The sequence below is a fragment of the Salvelinus sp. IW2-2015 genome, linkage group LG37 (assembly GCF_002910315.2).
Source record: "Salvelinus sp. IW2-2015 linkage group LG37, ASM291031v2, whole genome shotgun sequence".
Taxonomy (NCBI): Eukaryota; Metazoa; Chordata; class Actinopteri; order Salmoniformes; family Salmonidae; genus Salvelinus; species Salvelinus sp. IW2-2015.
In genome coordinates, this window is record NC_036876.1 from 539,940 (window position 1) to 565,087 (window position 25,148).

At 44.1% G+C, this 25,148-nt stretch overlaps 1 long non-coding RNA gene across 5 annotated transcripts in view; it reads left to right on the top strand.

The window, feature by feature from the left end:
• Nucleotides 1-2: 2 nt before the first annotated feature.
• LOC111960268 (uncharacterized) overlaps nt 3-25,148 on the top strand; it is a 29,967-nt gene continuing 4,821 nt past the window's right edge. The window contains exons 1-6 of one of the 5 annotated variants that reach the window (XR_011475077.1): nt 4-272; nt 817-979; nt 1,337-1,572; nt 4,184-4,274; nt 5,260-5,355; nt 14,282-14,389. This is a non-coding gene — a long non-coding RNA (uncharacterized lncRNA). Of the gene's footprint in view, nt 273-816; nt 3,841-4,183; nt 4,275-5,259; nt 5,356-14,281; nt 14,390-25,148 lie in introns of all 5 variants that reach the window. The other 4 variants (XR_002876799.2, XR_002876797.2, XR_011475075.1 and 1 more) reach the window with 4 other exon arrangements.

The following is a 25,148-nucleotide window of genomic DNA, read 5'->3' on the forward strand; positions in this document are numbered from 1 at the left end:
CCCTTTCCGGACTTCCGGTTTCAAGAAAATAACATCACTTTTAGTACAGATGATTTGCTGTTATACGGCACTATGCATAATAAGGGGCATAACTTTAATTACATTTGGGACGTTTTAAAATGGGTTAAAAAGCAGTAGCAGTTTAGCAATGCGATTTTATAATAACAACCCTGCCAATTGACAACACAAAATCGGTCGCACTGCATATGCGTCATTTTTGACCTAGCGCCTTGACGTGACATCCGAGCAGAGCAGAGCAGGGCAGTGTACAGGTAAGAAAATCAGATTTTTTTTGTCTTTTCGACCATTTTGCTTTTTATCAATTTGGGAAGGAATTTGTCGTTCTGAATTTATATAATCTGTAAATATGCGTCATAACAGAAAATAATACATTATACGTAGTGTAATTATATTCAGCTGTGAGCGCTTTTGAAGTGTGCTGTGTTTTGAAAGTGTTTGTTTATTTGCCTGTCAGTGTCAACAAAATGACACGTTTATCTAGTCTAGGTTTGTGACAGTCAATGTTAAGATGGTGACAGTTATTTGTTGATAGAGCAAATTGATCGTTTTAGAATGTCTACGTGATGTTATGCATGGTTTTCTCAGATATTGAAATGTGACACTTGCTCTATAGATGATTTTCTGAAAAATACGTTTGAACTGCACAAACCCTGGCTGCGACTTCTCTGCACATTCTCAAGAATGTTATCTAAAATCTTTTCTAGTAGACTACATCAAGAGATTGGATGACACAGGGATTGCTTGCATCAATACAACTCTCCACTCATCCCCTGTTATTTCCACTCTTTCTTCTAGGGAAGCATAAAGTGCCTTAGACCGAATGAGTGTCCCCAACTACACAGAGGAAAGTATGAGCAGAGGATGGAGCAGTTCCTCTGGACGTACACAGGAGGAAAGTGTCCTTCAACTGGAAAGACATGGTCATGTTCCTTGAGGGAGAGGACTGCTAGCATTGAAAGTACGCTATGCAGTAAAGGAAGGCTAACCTATATCATAGCCTTTTATGTGTAAATAGGTTATGTAAAGAAACACTGACAATGGTTACTGACTGACTGTTAGACTTATTCTTAGAGGAGTATCTACCATGGTGGATAAATGAAGATATCACATAAAGGCTGTTTACCATTAAAAAAAGGTTGGTCACAGTTCCGGTCTACTTAAGGAGTGGCTTTCCCATACGCACCAATGCAATAGCAGCCGGGTCTGGTCTAGTTAGTTCATTGACTGTATATGAACCAGAAAAATATCTCGCTTCCTCTTCAGTCACAGGTATCTACCACAAATCACGTGACAATATTTTTGCCCACAATTCCAGAACAACACGTGCTCCGGACGTTAAAGAACGAGCGTGTCTTTGCTTGGCAGCCCGGCGAAGACCTGTCCACGGAGTAGATGTGTGAGGTCACGTTCAGAAGCTGTAAACAGATGTTACGGTACGACTTCCTGACACGCGATGACATCATGGGGAAGCCGTGGAGGACAGTGGTGCTGAATGACTGGGCATGTGTGACTGGCCCCTGGGTGCCAAGTATTTGAATCCTTAACAAATGGGTGAGTTTAGATGGATCGATGGGCTAAGAGGAGCGAAAGAGAGAGAGATGGGGATAGAGAAATTGCCTGGGCATGTACTGGGGGGGAAAAGTTACTCCCCAACAAATGGGTGAGTTTGGATAGATGGGAGGAGAAAGGATGCATGGATTTTGTTTTCTTTATCTAATCTGCAGGGACCAATCAAAACAGTAGTGTTACGGTAGTGTCTCAAAGACTTGGTTAGACATCATCAAATCAAATTGTATTAGTCACATGTGCCGAATACAACAGGTGTAGACCTTACAGTGAAATGCTTACTTACAAGCCCCTAACCAACAATGCAGTTAAAAAAATCATAAGAAGAAGAAAAAAGAACAAGGAATAAAGAGCACCAGTAAAATAACAATAGTGAGGCTATATACAGGGGGTACCGGTACAGAGTCAATGTGCGGGGGCACTGGTTAGTCGAGGTAATTGAGGTGATATGTACATATAGGTAGAGTTATTAAATTGACTATGCATATATAATAACAGAGAGTAGCAGCGGTGTAAAAAAGGTTGGGGGGGGGATGCAAATAGTCTGGGAAGCCATTTGATTAGATGTTCAGGAATCTAATGGCTTGGGGGTAGAAGCTGTTTAGAAGCCTCTTGGACCTAGACTTGGCACTCCGGTACCGCTTTTGAAGAAGCATCATATGGAGTAATGCATGTCTTTATCTTCTCAAGAGACATGATATGAGAGATTATTACAGTGTAAGCATGGCTTTGTTCTGGTTCAGATGTTTGGTGGGACAGTGGCCAACTCCGGATCCCAGAGACATAGCCAGTTTGTACAGGATACAGAGGACATGACAGTAGACAAACAATCAGCATACACATTCATTCATATCTACCTTCTCCCTTTGAAATGTATTTGGAAGCCATGTAAACACGTCTAAACAGTGATTTCATAGTGGCAGGTTATTGCTGTTCAGTGTGTTATGCATGTATGCACTTTGCCCTGGATGCTGCTAACTGCTAGAATGCTGCACCTAAAAGGCATCTTCCAGTTGTTACCACAATACCACACAATGTTACATTTAAGCAGACACACTTATCCAGAGTGACCTACAGTAGGGAGTGCATACATTTGTCATAATTTTTTCAAACTGGTCCCCCGTTGGGGATTTGAACCCACAAGCCTGGCGTTGCAAGCATGCTCTACCAACTAGGCATTGACCCAAATGTTCTCCATAAAAACAACAGAGAAAAAAAACCTAAAAGGTAGACAGTAGAGAAACAGATTGCACATCGCCCATAGATAAACAGGTATGGAGACAATACGACTACAGGCTATTTATTTCTCTACTTCAATAAACATATATCCAGTGACACAAAACTGTTGAAATACAATGACACGCCAGTTCAATACAATACAACTTCTGGTGTCCGAAGTCCTGTAAGCTGCACCTGTTGTTGTTCCCCTCCAATACCAGAGCTATGAGGACCACAGCCAAGTACGATCCTAGTACACAGGTGGGTGGGACACAAACACTGGTTATTTCGTATTTGTAATAAAAAATAAATACACTGACTTATATAAAAACGTAAATACATTGGAAACCTAACCTGGCACCATTTTGTTTTCTTCAGCAACTCAGCCATGATTCATAGAGTTAAACAACTTGAGTGTCAATGAGGATTCACTAGTAGCTAGTCTTTACTATGAATAAACCATACTATAGTGATAAAACCTCTCTCCTATCCATGAATTCATAATCAACACCCCTGATTTTGAGGCTGCTAAGTTCTGGGAAGGGAGCCTGTCATGGTCTGTACTCTGATTAAAAAAGGATTGTGGATGTGATTGGTTGCGTAACCAGCAGGGCTATTGTGATCAGATTGCAGATACACTTAAAAACTAGACGATTGCTTCTCCGATTACTTTTGAATTCGGAAGAGATGTTTTGGGGGGAAAAAGGTGCATTGTGACACCTTTCTGTTTTCTCGGTGGCATTTGGTTTGGCTTTGAAAACGGTGCCAGTTTGGGTCTGTTCCACCTGAGCTTTCGAACCGCGCGCGGGTAAGGGACCACTGTGATGACACGGCAGGTTTGTTTGCTGGATCCTTTTTGTCTTCTTCTGGGGCCTCTTGGGGGGAGGGTAGTCCAGAGGTAGCTGGGAGTTGTCGGGTTGCGTTGCTGAGTGTTTGGGTAGTCCAAATATTACGTTGCTGATTGCCGTTTTGGACAGCTGACTAGTGGCTGTAACGGATTGCATCTGGGGAGTAACCTACCCAATCCTGCATAAGGTACAATTATTTCAAAATGTTACAAGTGTACATTTGTGTGGTACTGATCCTGTGACTATTAGTACTGTTTTGGAGGAAGGGCATATCCCCCCCCCCCCTTAGCAACTACCATTCTCTTACCAACTATATTATTTACGTATTTATTTGTAGTTATGTATTGTATGTCTCGTTTTGCTCTATATGGAAAGAACACGTTGAATTATTTGTAATGAACATCTGCATCTTTGAAAATTACAATAAAAACATTGAAAATAATGTGGGGCACTCTCTTTCAGTGTTAGCTTGTGATGTTATATATCAAATCTTTTCAACCTATATTGATTGTGATTTATGTATTTGACAGGTCAGAGACCCCAAGACCGCTGGTGATGCCAGGAGTGATGGTAGGAGATATGGGGGAAAAACTGTGTCAGAACGGACTGGACAATGAATAGGTTCAAAACCATTTGTTTTTATAGAAAAAAAACGATGCCTTTCATCACACCATCCTATTCTTTGGCATTCAGTCAAAATGAGAAACATTCATGTTATTATATTACTAAAGAGTCATATTCATTGTGAACTTTGGTGGTGACACTTCAAGACCACCAGAGGGCAGTATAATCCTACTTTATATGACTTAGAACGTCCACAATGTTATTTGGAACAGAACTTTCAACCATGAGAATGTTCTCTCCCAGGGTGTGCATAACATTCTCTCCCAGGGTGTGCATAACATTCTCTCCCAGGGTGTGCATAACATTCTCTCCCAGGGTGTGCATAACATTCTCCGTCCCAGGCGTGTGCAATAACATTTGCCTCATCCCAGGGTGTGCATAACATTCTCTCCCAGGGTGTGCAGAGTTTCTACAGTACAAATGCTTAGAAATAAGCTATACAGTGTACAAAACATTAGGAACACCTTCCTAATATTGAATTGCACCCCCCCCCCCTTTGCCCTCAGAACAGCCTCTTGTTGTTGGGGCATGGACTCTACGAGATGTGGAACGTGTTCCACAGGGATACTGGCCCATGTTGATTCCAATGCTTCCCACAGTTGTGTCAAGTTGGTTGAATGACCTTTGGGTGATACACACCAGAAACTGTTGAGCTTGAAAAACCCAGCAGGTTGCAGTTCTTGACACCTACTACCATACCCCGTTCAAAGGCTCTTAAATCTTTTGTCTCGCCAATTCACCCTCTGAATGGCACACATACACAATCCATGTCTCAATTGTCTCGATGCTTAAAAATCCTTCTTTAACCTGTCTCCTCCCCTTCATCTACACTGATTTGAAGTGTATTTAACAAGTGACATCAATAAGGGATCATAGTTTTCACCTTGATTGACCTGGTCACTCTGTCACGGAAACAGTATTCCTAAAATGGGCTCAAAGGTTATTGGCAACTACCTAAGATATTCTTTGTTTCACCGATCAGGTTTGCAGTGTTTCACAATGGCCAAGTCCCTCTGGAAATATGCTCAATAAGATCACTGATGTCACCCTGAGGGATACTCCGTCATACCTTTTTAAGGTGAGGAAACCCACCTGCATGCACACACACTCACACACACACACACAGACTCCTTTCACACATACTTTTCCTCTCTGGAAAAAGGAAAGGATGAGGAAGTAGAAGCACATTTTTTACAACTAACTGCGTGTCCACGACTATGATCAAATATCTACTATTGTGTCTCAGAACCTAATAGTTTGTCATTGTAAAGTTTTAGCCAGAATTCCAACACCAACCTTCTGTAGGACTTGGCTGGGCTCTACTTATTCGTGGTGGGATGTCAAAGGAAAACATATAAACAAACATTCTGGTTTGAAGTCTTCAGGCCTCCACGCCTGATCTCACAGGAAGAATCTTTCCTCTGTTTTTGTTCCAAACAAACATGGATGGGTTTGACCCGTGAAAAGAAAAATGTCTGTCTGTGTTTGCACACACAACCACACACACATAGACATGCACACATGCACTCGCACACACACAAACACACACACAGACAGACACACACACTGAGATGACACTGCATGTGCTCAAACACGTAAAAAGAAAAAGAGCGGGCCCCTCTGGGTTGACCTGAATGATGGGAACTTGGCCTTAAGAGGCTTCTGAGAAAACACCTAATGACTAGGGGAGGAGGGAGCCCTTAATCGCTCTGCGGTTAGGATTGGATCCCCAGAAAGGCCTGTATTCATTACAGAAAACCGTAACAAAATGCGGTAAAAAGTTTTGCAACGGAAAATGAAAATGAGTGTTTTGTTTTATTGGACAAGTTCAGTGTGTCCCCTACTTGTTTCAGTCCGTGTTCTTCTGTTTGGTGCCTAATGAATACGACCCTGGTCAAAATTGGCACTTTTTTACTGCTAGTTTAATGGGTAACAAGGAGCCTAGAAAAAGGGGGTGAGGAGAGTAGGAGGAAATGTTTGGAAAATTCCTCTGTACCCTTGAGACATGTAAAGGAGTCAGTCTTAACAGGACTACTCTAAACAACCTGAAACTGTTCATGTTGGTGAAAGTCAACAGAAAATGATTCACATTGATGTTAAACTTGTACATAAACTTGGAGAACTGGACTGTCTTAATCAGTTGATAGTAATTAAGTGGGATTTCCTTCTTCAATCATTTTTTTTTTTTTTTTAACAAGTGAATGCTGATACTCTTGAGAAGAGTTTTACCCCCTTGCATTATTCAAGGTTTATTCAAGGGCTCCACAAATAAATTCTGAAAGATATGAAAACTGGTCCGTCCATCCTCCCTCCCGTCCATCCTCCCTCCCGTCCACTCTCCCGTCCGTCCGTCCTCCCGTCCGTCCTCCCGTCCGTCCATCCACCCTCCCCCCGTCCTTCCACCCTCTCTCCCTCCCTCCCATCCACCCTCCCGTCTGTCCCCTCCCTCCCGTCCACTCTCCGTCCGTTCTCCGTCCACCCTCCCTCCTCCCGTCCACTCTCACCGCCGTCTCCCGTCCACCCTCTCTCCCTCCTCTGCCACTCTCCCGTCCGTCCGTACCACCCTAGCTCTCCCTCCCTATCCCTCGCGTCCGCACTCTCTCTCGCCTCCCTCCCGTCCACTCTCCCTCCCCCGTCCTTCCACCCACCCTCCTGTCCGTCCACTCTCCCTCCTCCCGTTCCACTCCCTCCCTCTGTCTTCCACCCACCCACCCTCCCTCCTGTCCATCACTTCCTCCCTCCTGTCCGTCCACTCTCGCCTCCCTCCGTCCACTCTTCGCCTCCTCCATCCACATCCCTCCCGTCCACCCTCCCTCCCTCCCCCTCCTCCTGCCACCCTCTCTCCCTCTCGTCCGTCCACCCTCTCCCTCCTACCTCCTGGAATATGACCGCCCTAACAAGTGTTTCCCTGGGTGCCCTGTCCAGGGGCTGAGTCTCCATCTCCAGAATGGATGTTGTAAACCTGAAGCTTGCCATGACTGTAGCTATTCACTTCTCCGCCACCCGTCGTCAGTTTGGTCCCAAAGACGACCAGGAAATCCCAGTTGGTTACTCTTGGTGGACAAAATTAGTGCCAGGAGTTTTTCCGGAGACATTCCTTGGGCTATAAATCCTTTATCATTTCACTGAAGGTTACATAAATCTTCTGTGGAGCCAAGAAGGACTAGTGGTCTCTAAGGGGTCAGCCAACAGGGATCAGAATACATGATAAATAATATATAACAAACTAGTTGTTATAGCAGGGTTTGGAAAGCCAGCAATGCAAATCAATGTAATATTTTCCCAGAGACAATTTTTTCCCCCAATTACTTTGCAATGCACCACTGTAAATCCATCTTCATGGCCTTTTGGAGTTCCAGATCGGTATGATGATGAAGGACAGAGCAACCGACAGGGAGGAAAGGAACGGGAGTGGAGGAAGGGAAAGAGGGTTAGGCAGTGATCCCAATACTTGGGAGAGAGAGGGAGGGAGAGACACAATCGGGTCCTCTCTCCTCCCCTCCTCCTCAAAACCCATTGGAGGAGAAGGTCAGAGGGGCGAGACCTGGGTTTTGGGAAGGGGAAGAGGAGAGGACGCGAGGGGCATGCATTTGAAGTGTAGGTGTGTGTGCGCAGTATATATAGTTAGGATCACCACTTTATTTTAAGAATGTGAAATGTCAAAATAGTGGAGAGAATTATTTATTTTAGCTTTTATTTCTTTCATCACATTCCCAGTGGGTCAGAAGTTTACATACACTCAATTAGTATTTGTTAGCATTGCCTTTCATTTGTTTAACTTGGGTCAAACGTTTCGGGTAGCCTTCCACAAGTTTCCCACAATAAGTTGGGTGAATTTTGGCCCGTTCCTCCTGACAGAGCTGGCGTAACTGAGTCAGGTTTGTAGGCCTCCTTGCTCGCACACACTATTTCAGTTCTGCCCACAAATGTTCTATAGGATTGAGGTCAGGGCTTTGTGATGGCCACTCCATTACCTTGACTTTGTTGTACTTAAGCCATTTTGCCACAACTTTGGAAGTATGCTTGGGGTGATTGTCCATTTGGAAGATCCATTTGTGACCAAGCTTTAACTTCCTGACTGATGTCTTGAGATGTTGCTTCAATATATCCACTTAATTTTCCTTCCTCATAATGCCATATATTTTGTGAAGTGCACCAGTCCCTCCTGCAGCAAAGCACCCCCACAACATGATGCTGCCACCCCCATGCTTCACGGTTGGGATGGTGTTCTTCGGCTTGCAAGCCTCCCCCAGAGGACATTTCTCCAAAAAGTACGATCTTTGTCCCCATGTGCAGTTGCAAACCGTAGTTTGGCTTTTTTTATGGCGGTTTTTGAGCAGTGGCTTCTTCCTTGCTGAGCAGCCTTTCAGGTTATGTCAATATAGGACTCGTTTTACTGTGGATATAGATACTTTTGTACCTGTTTCCTCCAGCATCTTCACAAGGTCCTTTGCTGTTGTTCTGGGATTGATTTGCACTTTTCGCACCAAAGTACGTTCATCTCTAGGAGACCGAAAATGTGTCCTTCCAGAGCGGTATGACAGCTGCGTGGTCCCATGTTGTTTATACTTGCATACTATTGTTTGTACAGATGAACGTGGTACCTTCAGGCGTTTGGAAATTGCTCCCAAGGATGAACCAGACTTGTGGAGGACTACAATTTTTTTTCTGAGGTCTTGGCTGATTTCTTTTGATTTTCCCATGATGTAAAGCAAAGAGGCACTGAGTTTGAAGGTAGGCCTTGAAATACATCCACAAGAACACCTCCAATTGACGTCACCTCCAACTTAGTGTATGTAAACTTCTGACCCGCTGGAATTGTGATACAGTGAATCATAAGTGAAATAATCTGTCTGTAAACAATTGTTGGAAAAATTACTTGTGTCATGCACAAAGTAGATGTCCTAACCGACTTGCCAAAACTATAGTTTGTTAACAAGAAATTTGTGGAGTCGTTGAAAAACTAGTTTTAATGACTCCAACCTAAGTGTATGTAAACTTCCGGCTTCAACTGTATCTGATCATTGTCCATGTAGTGAGGATTGAGTCTCCACTGGAGTCTGTCAACTCCCTGGAAGACTTTGACCTCCCTCTGGAGACTAGGTTCACTGCCACATCCACAGAGCAGTGCATGGACTCCACAGGTACACACACACACACACACACACACACACACACACACACACACACACACACACACACACACACACGTGTGACACCATAATAATAGCTGGAACGGAGCATATGGAATGGCATTGAACACCTGGAAACCATGCGTTTCATGTATTTGATACGGTTCCACTGATTCCGCTCCAGTCATTAACACGAGCCCGTCCTCTCCCATTAAGGTGTCACCAACCTGTACGTGACACCCTTAGCTCTGTGCCTATGAGCAGTCAGTTCTATAAGCCGTCCACTGTTCTGGTTCTGGTGGAAAGCTATTGTCATGATGCCAGATGTAACAGCCACACTCCAGCTGCCACACCTGGTAGAGGGTAAGCAAAGCCACGCCAACCCTCTGAATGACCCCAGACACTGGCTAGGCCCCAGACCCCTGTTCAATTGTAGAGGGCTGGAACAAAATTATGTCAATTAAAAAGCAACTAAACAAATGCAAATAGAATGTGTTGAATCGAAAACACGCACACACATACACACACACACACACCGGCTCCATGCTGTGTTTTCCCTGCTATGTTCTGCAGGCAGCTGTGTGAGTGAATGAATGCCCTTCCAAGGTAAAGCCATCCAGACAGCCCATGTCTCAGAGAGGGAACAGATGATGTGAACCTTGGCTAGAGCCTCACTTTCCTCATATGCTACACACACACACACACACACACACACACACACACACACACACACACACACACACACACACACACACACACACACACACACACATACCAAGCCCTTTCTCCCCCATCTGCAAAACATCTGGTCGGTTTATTGACATCATACCACAGAGGGTGACTCAGCCTGCGGGTCGCCTAGCAACACAGGTCAGCTCTGGCATCTAATTGCTGGATTGGAAAGAGGAAGGGTAAAAATAAAGGCTCCCATTTTGTGTACCGGATCCGGTCACAGCCTGTCACCATTGTAATGTTTAATGTTGTCACAGTAAAGGCCAAGCACGTGTGTCTGTGTCAAAGAGAAGTAGGAGTGAGGAGAGAATTCAAGTGTGTGTGTGTGTGCTTGTGTTCGGCTTGGGCAGTATAGTGCGTATGTAACAGATGTGAAATGGCTAGCTAGTTAGCGGTGGTGCGGCTAATAGCCTTTCAATACGGAGGTGACGTCAACTAACTCTCTGCAGACACCATTGTAATTAGGCTCGTTCCCTTTTGCTTACTGCACAGGGCCTTAATTAACGGGATCGCGTAAAGTCCGGTTTGTTTTCGATGGGGAGGCGATGGGTAACGATGCTTCGTGGGTGACTGTTGTTGATGTGTGCAGAGGGTCCCTGGTTCGCGCCTGGGGCGTGGGGACGGACGAAAGTTATACTGTTACATTGGTGCCGTGACCCGGATTCGAACCGGGGTTGCTGCGGGAAAGGGGGGTGAGTGTAACGGATGTGAAATGGCTAGCTAGTTAGCGGTGGTTCGCGCTAATAGCCGTTCAATCGGTGACGTCACTTGCTCTGAGACCTTGAAGTAGTGGTTCCCCTTGCAAAATCAAACTTCACTTCCTGGATCAAGGGCCTTGCTGTCTAATATTTGTTTTGTGTGTGCAGCAAACTGTAGTAGCATTTTTGAGTTACTTGTATAACTTTATGGATGTCTGTCCTGCAAATAGTTTGTCAGAGACTATAACATTTTCGCAATGCGCTCATTAGCATTTAGCTAGCAATCGCTATAGGATTTTACATGTACTCGTTAGAATTGCTAACCTTCGGATTACAGAGGCTCAGTGGGGTTTGAAAATAGCTCCCCTTGTGTTCAGTGCCGGTATTACCGACTATCCCGGTATGCTCCCTAAAGGAGTATCTCATTCTCAATGCTTTGATGGCAATGCTTTGATTTTGTTTTTGTTATTGTTATTTTTCTTTTCGTTTTCTTTATTTTTATTAAAGTGGTTTATAAGGTTTCCTAGTAACTAACGTTGTCCAAAAAACTAAATCTACTCTAAAGCTATAATTATTTCCTTATCTGACCCTTCAAAGTTCATATGGTCTCTGGTTAGTGTTTGTGTGTCTAAACCCTACAACCATATCCTCCTGATAATCGATCCAGATCATATGTTTGTCCTCATCATCATGTTATACACTCCTCTGCATGCCTTGGCCCTAGAAGCTGTGAAAACAGATGCACACAGACGCGCACACACACAGATGCGCACACACAGACAGACAAACATACACACACACAGACACCTGCACTCGCTCAACCCCCACTCCTCATGAAGCTATCCATATACAACCCAGTGTTATTATAGTCAGAAGGATTCAGGTCAGTCACTCACTACCTCTAACGTATGTGGGCCTTTTGGATAGGGAATCATTTACCCTGGAAAATATTTGATACTCTGTGTGTGTGTGTGTGTGTGTGTGTGTGTGTGTGTGTGTCTGCATTCGTTCTATGGCTTCCTTTTGTGTGAAAGCCTCCCTGTCTGTTTGAAGTCCCGCAAGGAGGCTTTGGCCCAGCCAGGGATTTCCACCACAGAACCACTGATTTCCACATGTTTCCAGGTTGACTGAAGGCTTCTCTCTTACTGTTATCAGACAGAGTGTTTGAGCTTGATGATGTATGACTTTGACAGACTGGGACTGTGTTGTCCAAGACCTCTTCCATGCTATAAGTATACTACAAATACCATCACAAAAATGATAGTGTATTTAAGCAATAAGGCACCAAGGGGGTTCACCCAATCAGCACTCAGGGCTCGACCCACCCAGTTTACAATTTATTCTTTATCACTGGAGGCTTCTAAGAGAATGTTGTTTAAACATTTTCTTGATGTTGTGTGACTTTTGGTTCCTCACAAACTGGAGCATGGTTTCCACAGGGTTGTTTTAAAGGGATACTTCAGGATTTTGGCAATATGTATATACTTCCCCAGAGTCAGATGAACTTGTAGATACCATTTTTATGTCTCTGTGTCCAGTATGAAGGAAGTTAAAGGTAGTTTCATAAGCCAATGCTTACTATCATTAGTTTCTGCTAGCATGCTAATGAGCCTCATTGCCAAAATCCCGAAGTATCCCTTTCATCGTTTTCCTGTGACTTGCTAAAATATGAACTGGATTAATAAAGTCTTAATGATACTGTACACATTGGAACCATTCCTTGATTCTCTTCCCAAAGTTGTACTGTAAATATAATCTGATGAAATCTCTGAAGCTAAATTAATTTCCCAAATAATAGGTACTTATTGTGTCTATAAACTCAAAAAAAGAAACGTCCTCTTACTGTCAACTGCGTTTATTTTCAGCAAACTTAACGTGTAAATATTTGTATGAACATAACAAGATTCAACAACTGAAACATAAATTGAACAAGTTCCACAGACAYGTGACTAACAGAAATTGAATAATTTGTCCCTGAACAAAGGGGGGGTCTAAATGAAGAGTAACAGTCAGTATCTGGTGTGGCCACCAGCTGCATTAAGTACTGCAGTGCATCTCCTCCTCGTGGACTGCACCAGATTTGCCAGTTCTTGCTGTGAGATGTTACCCTACTCTTCCACCAAGGCACCTGCAAGTTCCCGGACATTTCTGGGGGGAATGGCCCTAGCCTTCACCCTCCGATCCAACAGGTCCCAGATGTGCTCAATAGGATTGAGATCTGGGCTCTTAGCTGGCCATGGCAGAACACTGACATTCCTGTCTTGCAGGAAATCACGCACAGAATGAGCAGTATGGCTGGTGGCATTGTCATGCTGGAGCGTCATGTCAGGATGAGCCTGCAGGATTAGTACCACATGAGGGAGGAGAATGTCTTCCCTGTAACGCACAGCATTGAGATTGCCTGCAATGACAACAAGCTCAGTCTGATGATGCTGTTACACACCGCCCCAAACCATGATGGACCCTCCACCTCCAAATTGATCCCGCTCCAGAGTATAGACCTCAGTGTAACGGTCATTCCTTTGATGATAAACGCGAATCCGACCATCACCCCTGGTGAGACAAAACCGCGAATCCGACCATCACCCCTGGTGAGACAAAACCGCGACTCGTCAGTGAAGAGCACTTTTTGCCAGTCCTGTCTGGTCCAGCGACGGTGGGTTTGTGACCATAGGCGATGTTGTTGCCGCTGATATCTGGTGCAGGGACCCTGTCTTTTGGTGTTTTTCAGAGTCAGTAGAAAGGCCTCTTTAGTGTACTAAGTTTCCATAACTGTGACCTTAATTGCCTACCGTCTGTAAGCTGTTAGTGTCTTAACGACCGTTCCACAGGTGCATGTTCATTAATTGTTTATGGTTCATTGAACAAGCATGGGAAACGGTGTTTAAACCCTTTACAATGAAGATCTGTGAAGGTATTTGGATTTTTACGAATTATCTTTGAAAGACAGGTTCCTGAAAAGGGGCCGTTTCTTTTTTTGCTGAGTTTAAAACCTTATGAAATCTCCGAAGCCAAACTAATTTCCCCTTTTAATAGGTATATATAGTAAATATAACCTGATGTTAAATATATATACTGTATATATTTTTTACCTTTATTTAACTAGGCAAGGCAGTTAAGAACAAATTCTTATTTACAATGACGGCTTACCCCGGCCAAACCCTAACCTGGACGACGCTGGGCCAATTGTGCGCCACCCTATGGGACTCCCAATCACGGCCAGCTGTGATACAGCCTGGAATCGAACCAGGGTCTGTAGTGACGCCTCTAGCACTGAGACGCAGTGCCTTAGACCGCTGTGCCACTCGGGAGCCCTGATGAAATATTTGTTTTTAGCAGAAAGGGCAAATTCACTTCCTCCATTACTTCATACTGTACACTTAGTATACAAAACATTAAGAACACCAAATAATTTTTCTTCTTCTCTATATTCCCACCTCAGTGCTGTTGGCAGTGTATAAATGGCTGGTGCGTTTCCTTACGAGAGAGAGTCAGAGGAAGCTGGCCCAGGAGAGAAGGCTTCTGGCAAGGCTGACTTCGAGGCTCGCAGGTAAATAGTACACACACACACCATCACAACTAGGGCTGTAGCGGTCATGAAATGTTGTGTTAATGGTAATAATATATGTCTGAAATGAGTTTGGAATTAGAATGAACCGTTATCATGCACTGTTCTCAGAACAGGGGCAGTGGAAAATAATACATGTCATTTATGCACTTAAATAGCGAATGGAGAATGCTTTTCACGTGGTTCATTTTCATGCCAGCCAGGTAGACTATACTCCTGTTGTAAAGATAAACAATGTGCTTAATATTAAGAAAGTTGATATATATATATATATATATATATATATATATATACAGTGGGGCAAAAAATTATTTAGTCAGCCACCAATTGTGCAAGTTCTCCCACTTAAAAAGATGAGAGAGGCCTGTACTTTTCATCATAGGTACACTTCAACTATGACAGACAAAATGAGGGGGAAAAATCCAGAAAATCACATTGTAGGATTTTTTATGAATTTATTTGCAAATTATGGTGGAAAATAAGTATTGTCAACGGTGTCAACGAACGGATATGTCTGCACCTAACTCTGACTTTTATTTGAAATCACGCACTCATGTCAATAGGAAATCGGCAAGGAAATTGGACACAGATTTAAATTTTAGGAATCATTCCAAAAATAATACGGAATGCAGGCCTTTTATCTGCTGGAAAGTGTTTTGATATTGTGTGTGTGTGTGAGAAAATGAGGACACTCTACAATGTACCATAGAGAATACAGTTATTCTGTTAAATATATAGCCACAGAATTTTTATTTATTTAACCAGGTAGGCCAGTTGAGAACAAGTTCTCATTTACAACTGCGACCTGGCCAAGATAAAGCAAAGCAGTGTGACAAAAAACAACAACACAGAGTTACACGTGGGATATACAAAAGTACAGTCAATAACACTACAGAAAAATCTATTTACAGTGTGTGCAAATTTAGAAGATTAGAGAGGTAATGCAATAAATAGGTCATAGAGGCAAAATAATTACAATTTAGCATTAACACTGGAGTGATAGATGTGCAGATGATGATGGTCAAGTAGAGATACTGGGGTGCAAAAGAGCAAAAAGATAAATAACAATATGGGGATGAGGTAGTTGGGTGAGCTATTTACAGATTGGCTGTGTACAGGTACAGTGATCGGTAAGCAGCTCTGACAGCTGATGCTTAAAGCTAGTGAGGGAGATATAACTCTCCAGCTTCAGTGATTTTTGCAATTCGTTCCAGTCATTGGCAGCAGAGAACTGTAAGGAAAGGCGGCCAAATGAGGTGTTGGCTTTGGGGATGACCAGTGAATATACCTGCTGGAGCGCGTGCTACGGGTGGGTGTTGCTATGGTGACCAGTGAGCTGAGATAAGGCAGGGCTTTACATAGCAAAGACTTAAAGATGACCTGGAGCCAGTGGGTTTGGCGACGAATATGTAGCGAGGGCCAGCCAACGAGAGCATACAGGTTGCAGTGGTGGGTAATATATGGGGCTTTGGTGACAAAACGGATGGCACTATGATAGACTACATCCAGTTTGCTGAGTAGAGTGYTGGGGGCTATTTTGTAAATGACATCGCCGAAGTCAGGGATCGGTAGGATTTTACGAGGGTATGTTTGACAGCATGAGGGAAGGAGGCTTTGTTGCGAAATAGGAAGCCGATTCTAGATTTAATTTTGAATTGGAGATGCTTAATGTGAGTCTGGAAGAAGAGTTTACAGTCTAACCAGACACCTAGGTAGTTGTTCTAAGTCAGAACCATCCAGAGTAGTGATGCTAGATGGGCGGGCGGGTGCCGGCAGCAATCGGTTGAAGAGCATGCATTTAGTTTTACCAGCATTTAAGAGCAGTTGGAGGCCACGGAAGGAGTGTTGTATGGCATTGAAGCTCATTTGGAGGTTTGTTAACACAATGTCCAAAGATGGGCCAGATGTATACAGAATGGTGTCATCTGCGTAGAGGTGGATCAGAGAATCACCAGCAGCAAGAGCAACATCATTAATATATACATAGAAAAGAGTCAGCCCAAGAATTGAACCCTGTGGCACCCCCATAGAGACTGCCAGAGGTCCGGACAACAGGCCCTTCGATTTGACACACTGAACTCTATCTGAGAAGTAGTTGGTGAACCAGGCGAGGCAGTCATTTGAGAAACAAAGGCTATTGAGTCTGCCGATAAGAATGYGGTGATTGACAGAGTCGAAAGCCTTGGCCAGGTCGATGAAGACGGCTGCACAGTACTGTCTTTTATCGATGGCGGTTATGATTTAGTTTAGGACCTTGAGCGTGGCTGAGGTGCACCCATGACCAGCTCGGAAACCAGATTGCATAGCAGAGAAGGTACGGTGGGATTCAGAATGGTGGGTGATCTGTTTATTGACTTGGCTTTCGAAGAATTTAGAGAGGCAGGGCAGGATGGATATAGGTCTATAACAGTTTGAGTCTAGAGTGTCTCCCCTTTGAAGAGGGGGATGACCGCGACAGCTTTCCAATCTTTGGGGATCTCAGACGATACGAAAGAGCGGTTGAACAGGCTAGTAATAGGGGTTGAAACAATTTCGGCGGATAATTTTAGAAAGAGGGTCCAGATTGTCTAGCCCAGCTGATTTGTAGGGATACAGATTTTGCAGCTTTCAGAACATCAGCTGTCTGCATTTGGGTGAAGGAGAAGTGGGGGAGGGGGGGCTTGGGCAAGTTGCTGCAGGGGGTGCAGAGCTGTTGGTAGGGGTAGCCAAGTGGAAAGCATGGCCAGCCGTAGAAAAAAGCTTATTGAAATGATCGATTATCGTAGATTTATCAATGGTGACAGTGTTTCCTAGCCTCAATGTAGTGGGCAGCTGGGAAGAGGTGTTCTTATTCTCCATGGACTTTTCAGTGTCCCAAAACTTTTTTGAATTAGTGCTACAGGATGCAAGTTTCTGTTTGAAAAAGCTAGCCTTAGCTTTCCTAACTGACTGTGTATATTGGTTCCGGACTTCCCTGAAAAGTTGCATATTGCGGGGGCTATTCGATGCTAATGCAGAACGCCACAGGGTGTTTTTGTGCTGGTCAAGGGCAGACAGGTCTGGATTGAACCAAGGGTTATATCTGTTCTTAGTTCAATTTTTTTTGAATGGGGCATGTTTATTTAAGATGGTGAGGAAAGCACTTTTAAAGAGCAACCAGGCATCCTCTACTGACGGGATGAGGTCAATATCCTTCAAGGATACCTGGGCCAGAACGATTAGAAAGGCCTGTTCACTGAAGTGTTTTAGGGAGCTTTTGACAGTGATGAGGGGTGGTCGTTTGACCGCGGACCCATTATGGACGCAGGCAGTGATCGCTGAGATCCTGATTGAAGACAGCAGAGGTGTATTTATAGGGCAAGTTGGTCAGGATGATATCTATGAGGGTGCCCATGGTTACAGATTTATTGTTGTACCTGGTGGGTTCCTTGATAATTTGTGTGAGATTGAGGGCATCTAGCTTAGATTGTAGGACGGCCGGGGTGTTAAGCATATCCCAGTTTAGGTCACCTAACAGTACAAACTCTGAAGATAGATGGGGGCAATCAATTCACATATGGTGTCCAAGGCACAGCTGGTGGCTGAGGGGGGTCTATAACAAGCAGCAATGGTGAGAGACTTGTAGTTACAGAAATATGGATGAACACCAATGTATTTAAATGTCTTCAAGACAGGACTTAGAGAGAGAGACCTTCCTTTTCTCATATCTCTTCTCTGCCTCCTGAAGAATGAGGGTTTAGGAGGTTTGTGTTGGGGATAGACACGGTTATTCAAACATCTTAACGGACGTTAGTATTCCATTACTTGGGAGAGTATTCATTTTTGAAAAAAAAAAAAAAAACATTCAGCCAGACTGAATGTTTATAAGAAATACTATTTAAAGAAAGACGCACCGGTAGCTTAGACATGTTTGCGTCCTGTCTTTCTGCAGTCGGTTCAATTGCCAATGTGAACAGGAGGGGGAGGGAGGACATTCCTGTCTTGTAGGCTGTTGTTTCATATGAATGGAGTTGTTGTTGTAGACAAGGCCGCCTCTAACGTAGCTGGCTACTGTAGTTAGCTAGCTTCTTTAAAACGATTGCGGTCAAGACCGGCACTACCAGATGGTACGATCGATAAACGGTGGCAGTAACAAGTTTGTCTAATTAGCGCGAGTCGGTTTGACTATGTTCTCTCTCTTTCACCGTGCATCACATAGACTGTCACACACACTGGCCCCTGCTCCACTCTTGCCCCTCCCCCACCCCTCTGTTGAAACAAGCAGTGGCTCTCTCTCAAGTCGTGTGAGCAAGTCTCCATTTGAAGTTTAAAAATACATATTATTTCTTTAAAACACATGTATTTTGATTATCCGGATATCTGAAAAAATATGATATTATTCAAGTCGTGAAATCATTTCAAATGCCTTTCCCTAGTTTGTGTTTGGTTTTACTATCCTTGTGAGGACCTTCTGGTATAACAAGGAAAATTCTGACAAGTGGGAAAAAGGAAAAAAGCTATTTTAGGGTTAGGGGTTATTAAGGAAAATAGGATTTTGAATGGGAATCAATTAATGGTCCCCATAAAGATGGTAAAACGTGTGTGTGTGTGTGTGTGTGTGTGTGAGGAGCAAGCGTTTGATTTGGCAGCCCTCCGAAAGCCAGTTGGCTCATAATGTGTGGTGTTGTCCAAACAAGGATTAGCTAAAGGTCGTCATGTGTTAACTCACAGAGACCAATAACATATGTGTTTATGACTACTAAATCAGATCAATAACATATGTGTTTATGACTACTAAATCAGATCAATAACATATGTGTTTATGAACTTCAAATCAGATCAATAACATGTGTTTATGACTACTAAATCATAAATCAATAAATATGTGTTTATGACTACTAAATCGATCAATAACATATGTGTTTATGACTACTAAATCAGATCAATAACATATGTGTTTATGACTACTAAATCAGATCAATAACATATGTGTTTATGACTACTAAATCAGATCAATAACATATGTGTTTATGACTACTAAATCAGATCAATAACATATGTGTTTATGACTACTATAATCAGATCAATCCAAATGTGTTTTGACTTATTTCACTTTTTATTAGCTCCAGTAAGAATATAAGACAAATTGGAAGATTTCACTTTCCCTACATGGTAGCCTAATTTAGATGTTGGACTCAAAAGCTTCACTGCAGTGTCCCCTTTAACAAAAAATAAATACAAAACATGTATGTTGATCTTCCATTACTTCACGATTGCTACACGAGCAGATGAGGTAGAGGGACCCGTGAGGTAGAGGACCCGTGAGGTAGAGGGACCCGTGAGGTAGAGGGACATGGGGGGTAGGGACCTGTGTTCTGTCTGCCAACATGGCACAGGAAGGATGGGCATTGCCCAGTCAAGGCCAGACAGGGAGCGAGGCACACAATACAGCAGGCTATGAACTGGAGGATGTGGGGTGTGTGGTAGAAGGCTGTATGTGGGGTGTGTGGTAGAAGGCTGTATGTGGGGTGTGTGGTAGAAGGCTGTGTATGTGGGCTTTGTGGTAGAAGGCTGTATGTGTGGTGTGTGGTAGAAGGCTGTGTATGTGGGCTTTGTGGTAGAAGGCTGTGTGTGTGGGTAAAAAAATAAATATATATATAAATCTCTTAGGCTGACATTCCTTTGCATGCCTTAATTTATTTTATTCAGATGTTTTTTCCTTTAATCGAAATTATATCATTTTGAGATGTCTATATTTTGTGGGTGTGTGGTAGAAGGCTGTGTGTGTGGGGTGGTGTGGTAGAAGGCTGTGTGTGTGAGGTGTGTGGTAGAAGGCTGTGTGGTTGTGGGTAGAAGGCTGTGCTGTGTGGTTAGAAGCTTGTGGGTGTGTAGAAGCTGTGTGGGGGATGTGGTAGGCTGTGTGTGGGGGAGTGAGTGGTAGAGGCTGTTGTGTGTGGGATGTTGGTAGAAGGCTAGTGTGTGTGTAGAAGGTGGTGTAGAGCTGTGGGATGGTGGTGGCTGTATGTGGGTGTGGTAAAAGGCTATGTGTGGTGTGGGGATGTTGTGTAGAAGGCTGGTGTGTGGCGGTGTGTGGTAGAAGGCTGTATGTGTGGGGTGGGTGTGAAGGCTGTGTGTGTGGTGTGTGGTAGAGCGTGGTGTGTGGAGTGTGGTAGAAGCTGTGTGTGGGGAGTGTGGTACATTTTACATTTACATTTAGTCATTTAGCAGACGCTCTATCCAGAGCGACTTACAGTGAGTGGCATAACATTTTTTATTACATTCGTTACATGATGACGAAGGATATCCCTACCGGCCAAGAGCAGACGCTCTCTCAGAAGCGATTACAGTGAGTGCATACATTTTATTAGATTTCTTTTTTTTACATCTGAGACAAGGATATCCTACCTGGCCAAACCTCCCTACGAGCCCAACCTCCTAACACGGACGCGCTATGCAATTGTGCGTCGCCCCACGGATCCCGTTGCGGCGCTGCGACAGAGCCTGGCGCGAACCAGCGCGCCTGGGCGCGACCAGAGACCTGTGTGGCAGCTAAGCACTGCGATGCAGTGCCCGAGCCACTGCGCCACCGGGAGTCGGCCGCGGTGTGAGTGTGGTGTGGGGTGTGTGGTTAGAAGGCTGTGTGTGGTGCAGTGAACTTGTGTGGTGGTGTTGGGTAGAAGCTGTGTGTGTGGGCGTGTGTGGTAGAAGGCTGTGTGTGGTAGAAGGCTAGTGTGGGTGGGGTTTGGGGTAGGGTGTAGTGTGGTAGAAGGCTGTGTGTGTGTGTGTGCTGTGGTGTGTGTGTAGAAGGCTGTAGTGTGTTGGGGTGTGTGGTAGAAGGTGCTGTTGTGTGGGGTAGATGTGTAGAGGCTGTGTGTGTGGGTGTGTGGTAGAAGGCTGTGTGTGTGGGGTGTGTGGTAGAAGGCTGTGTGTGTGGGGTGTGTGGAGAAGGCTGTGTGTGTGTGGGTGTGTGGTAGAAGGCTGTAGGTGGGGTGGCTGGGTGTCGGTAGGAAGGCTTGATTTGTGTGTGGGGTGTTGGTACGGCTGGGTAGAGGTGTGTGAATTCGAGTGTTTCAAAGCGTTGTGCGATTAGAAGCTTGACTTGCGTGGTGGTAGGATAACATGGTCTATGTAATCCTTCGTACTGATCTTATTAAAAAATTCTAGTATTATCATTAAACATTTATAAACAACAGTCCTTTAGTGCTCCTCTATGTATGAACTAAACAAGTAGTCTTACAGTGATCCTTATTGATCTTAATTATGCACGTCGCCTGTCTGTGTAACAGCGCATCTTATATCCGTTAACTCAGACGTTGTTCTTTGTATTTGAAGGGTTGTGGAGGAACTAACGATACATGGCTCAGACACTAAGTATTATATACACACACAAGCACGACACACACCCACAGCACACACACACACATCAGCACACACACACACACACCCATCATCATGCACGACACACACACAGAGAGTAGTGTTTACGTATCCTTGTGGGGACTAAATGTATTATTATCTTCCTAACCCTACCTTCCCCTAAGCTAAAATAACTTTGTCCTCATGGGGCATGGGAAAATGACCCTACCAGGAGAAATGTTTGCCTTGTTTTGGACTATCTTGGTGGGGAAGTTTTGTGCGTATTTCCTTCCACATTGGAGATTAGTAAGTACGAGCCCCCCACCACGCGGCATCGGCTAATACTGTAAAAGAGGGTGGGAGATGCTTTTAACTTTAAAGAGCGCCCTGGGGAAGCTTTTTACACTTCTAAAGAGGGCTGGGAGCTTTTACTTGCTAAAGGAGGGTGGGAAGCTTTTTTACTTCTATAAGGAGGTGTGGGGAGAGGTTTTTGACTTCTAACGGAGGGTGGGAAGCTATTTGTACTTGCTAAGGGAGGGGATGGGGTAACGCTTTTTACTTCTAAAGAGCGGTGGGGCAGCTTATTTTTACTTCAAGAGAGCGGTGGGGAAGCTTCTTTCTTCTTCCTTAAGAAGGAGGGTCTGGGGAAAGTTCTTTTACTTCTAAAGGAGGGGGTGGGGGAAGCCTTTTTTACTTCTAAGGAGGGTGGGGAAGCTTTTTTTATCTTCTAAAGAGAAGGGGTGGGGAAGCTTTTTACTTCTAAAGGAGGGGTGGGGAAGCTTTTTACTTCTAAAGGAGGGGTGGGGAAGCTTTTTACTTCTAAAGGAGGGGTGGGGAAGCTTTTTACTGGGACACAGAGAGGAGAGTTTGAGGCTGCTGTCATCTTCCAGTAAAACACTGACCCCAGTGTCAGCCAGGAGGGGTGAGGGTGGGGTGCGGGGAGTTAAGTGTGTGTGAGTAATGCATTACCCTTGCGAACACACACATTAAGGAGGAAAGAGGTGTGTGTGTGTGTGTGAGCGAGGATAATGCATTACTCACACACACACACACACACAACAAACGCACACACTTAACGTGCATGTGTGAATAATGCATTATCCTCGACTATCACACGGAAGGTGTGTGCGTGTGTGTGACCTGTAACATCACTGTTTTGCTAGGAGTCCACCTGTCTTTCTGGCCCCAGAAAAGGGATGTTCTGTTTTCCCTCTGTGAAGATTCAGAGATATAGACAGTCCACAACACATGGAGATGTATGATAATAAACCAGTTCTGGACACAGTGGGATAAATATGCCCTCCAGGCTGGGCTGAGTAGTAGAATCATTCAGAACAATTTTAAGCAAGTCGAAGTCAAGTTGATAATTCATCAATATCTTTATCATCATCGTGACCTTATAGCAGTACAACAGAACAGTCACAATAGTATGAGCTGTTGCGTTCTGTAGTTAAGGATAGGAGTTTTCCTGAACTCATAACTTGACCAGGAAAAACTCTTGGCCCTGGTCATAGTCAGTAGGAATAGTATTAGCAGGAGCCGGTGTTAACACGATGCTGTTGTTAACTTAATGGACATTCGCAGGTGCAACTTTTATGATGTCGTAGTTTCACAGCAGACGTTTAACTACAGTAGTGTTGCTTTATGTCGTTGACGTAATGGCATTTCTCTCCAACCTCACGCATGTGTGAGTCGGACTGCCTCTGCTCCCTATGCAGACTGTGTAGACTGTGCAAACTGTGTGTTCGTGGGCATAAAGTTTCGTTCCTCCAAGTGAACCCATAGCGCCACCATTTCAGTTCAAAATTTGTGTCCGTAGATTATAAACCCATTTATTTCTTAATTGCGTTAACACGATCCAGAGAGGCATAACAAATGCCCAGCGATGTAGATCACCACGGCAACAGCTACCCAAACCCATACTAACCAATGCTGCAGTGGTGATGTCAGTGAGATGGTGGCTCTGTCCCAAATGGCCCCCCAATCCCTATGTAGTGCACCACGTTTGACTAGTGCCCATAGGGCTCTGATCAAAAGTAGTGTAGTATGTAGGAAATAGAGTGTTATTTGGGACGCAGGCATGGTGTGAGTGACTGTTACCATGACAATAACAAGACATGCTGCATCAATCAACGCCCTGCCTAAAGGTGTTGCCAAAGCAACACAGCGCTGGTGATTGAACCCAGATGCACAGGGGAATTCCAGAACTTCCCAGAAGTTCTTATGGAATGGGGAGGGAAGCATTGAATATACACTCTGAATAGGGGTCAAACTCATCAACAACGAAGAGGAAAGAATCCATTGATGACTAGTGATATAGTTAATATTAGGGCAGTTGGATTTGACACGCAGGCCTTATAACACCATTATAAGCATGGTTTGATACATGCATAGCTTTCTCGTAGTGCAGTTCAGGTTAGAAGGGAGAAGAAAACAACATGTTGTATGACAAAGGGTACTGAGCTAAAAGGTAGAGCTGCCGCTTTCAAGGAGCGGGACTCGAACCCGGAAGCTTATAAGAAATCCCACTATGCCTTCCAACTGGTCAAAGGTCAAGTGGTCAAAGACTCCAGTCACCCTTTTCATAGACTGTTCTCTCTGCTACCGCACGGCAAACGGTACCGGAGCGCCAAGTCTAGGTCCAAAAGGTTTCTTAACAGCTTCTAACCCCAAGCCATGAGACTCCTGAACAGCTAATCAAATGCCTAGCCAGACCGCTCTTTTACAATGCTGCTACTCGCTGTTTATTATCTATGCATAGTCACTTTAACTCTACCTACATGTACATACCACAATTACCTTGACTAACCGGTACCCCCGCACATTGACTCTGTACCGGTACTCCCTGTATATAGCCTCGCTATTGTTATTTTACTGCTGCTGTTTAATTATTTGTTACTTTTTATTTTCTATTATTTACTTAACACTTATTTTTCTTAAAACTGCATTGTTGGTTAAGGGCTTGTAAGCATTTCACCTGTTGTATTCGGCGTGTGTGACAAATAAGATTTGGGTTAAATGGGCAGCGGGTAGCAGTTACGTGGTGTTGTGCCAGTTACCAAAAGGCCATTGGTTCGAATACCCAAGCCGACAAGGTGAAAAACCTGTCGATGTGCCCTTGAGCAAGGCACTTAACCCTAATTTGCTCCAGGGGCACCGTACTACAATGGTTGACTGACCCTGTAAAACAACACATTTCAATGCATCTATCCGGTGTATGTAAAAATCTATATTTTTAATTGTTCTTATTATAAAGGTCAAAATCATACAGATCAATGCATGTTATTCATCATGCATTGCTCACTCTATAGACCACAGAATGGCAACCCCTAGTCAAACTGTTATCATAACCCCCTGGAGGGTAGTCAAACTGTTATCCTAACCCCCTGGAGGGTGGTCAAACTGTTATCATAACCCCCTGGAGGGT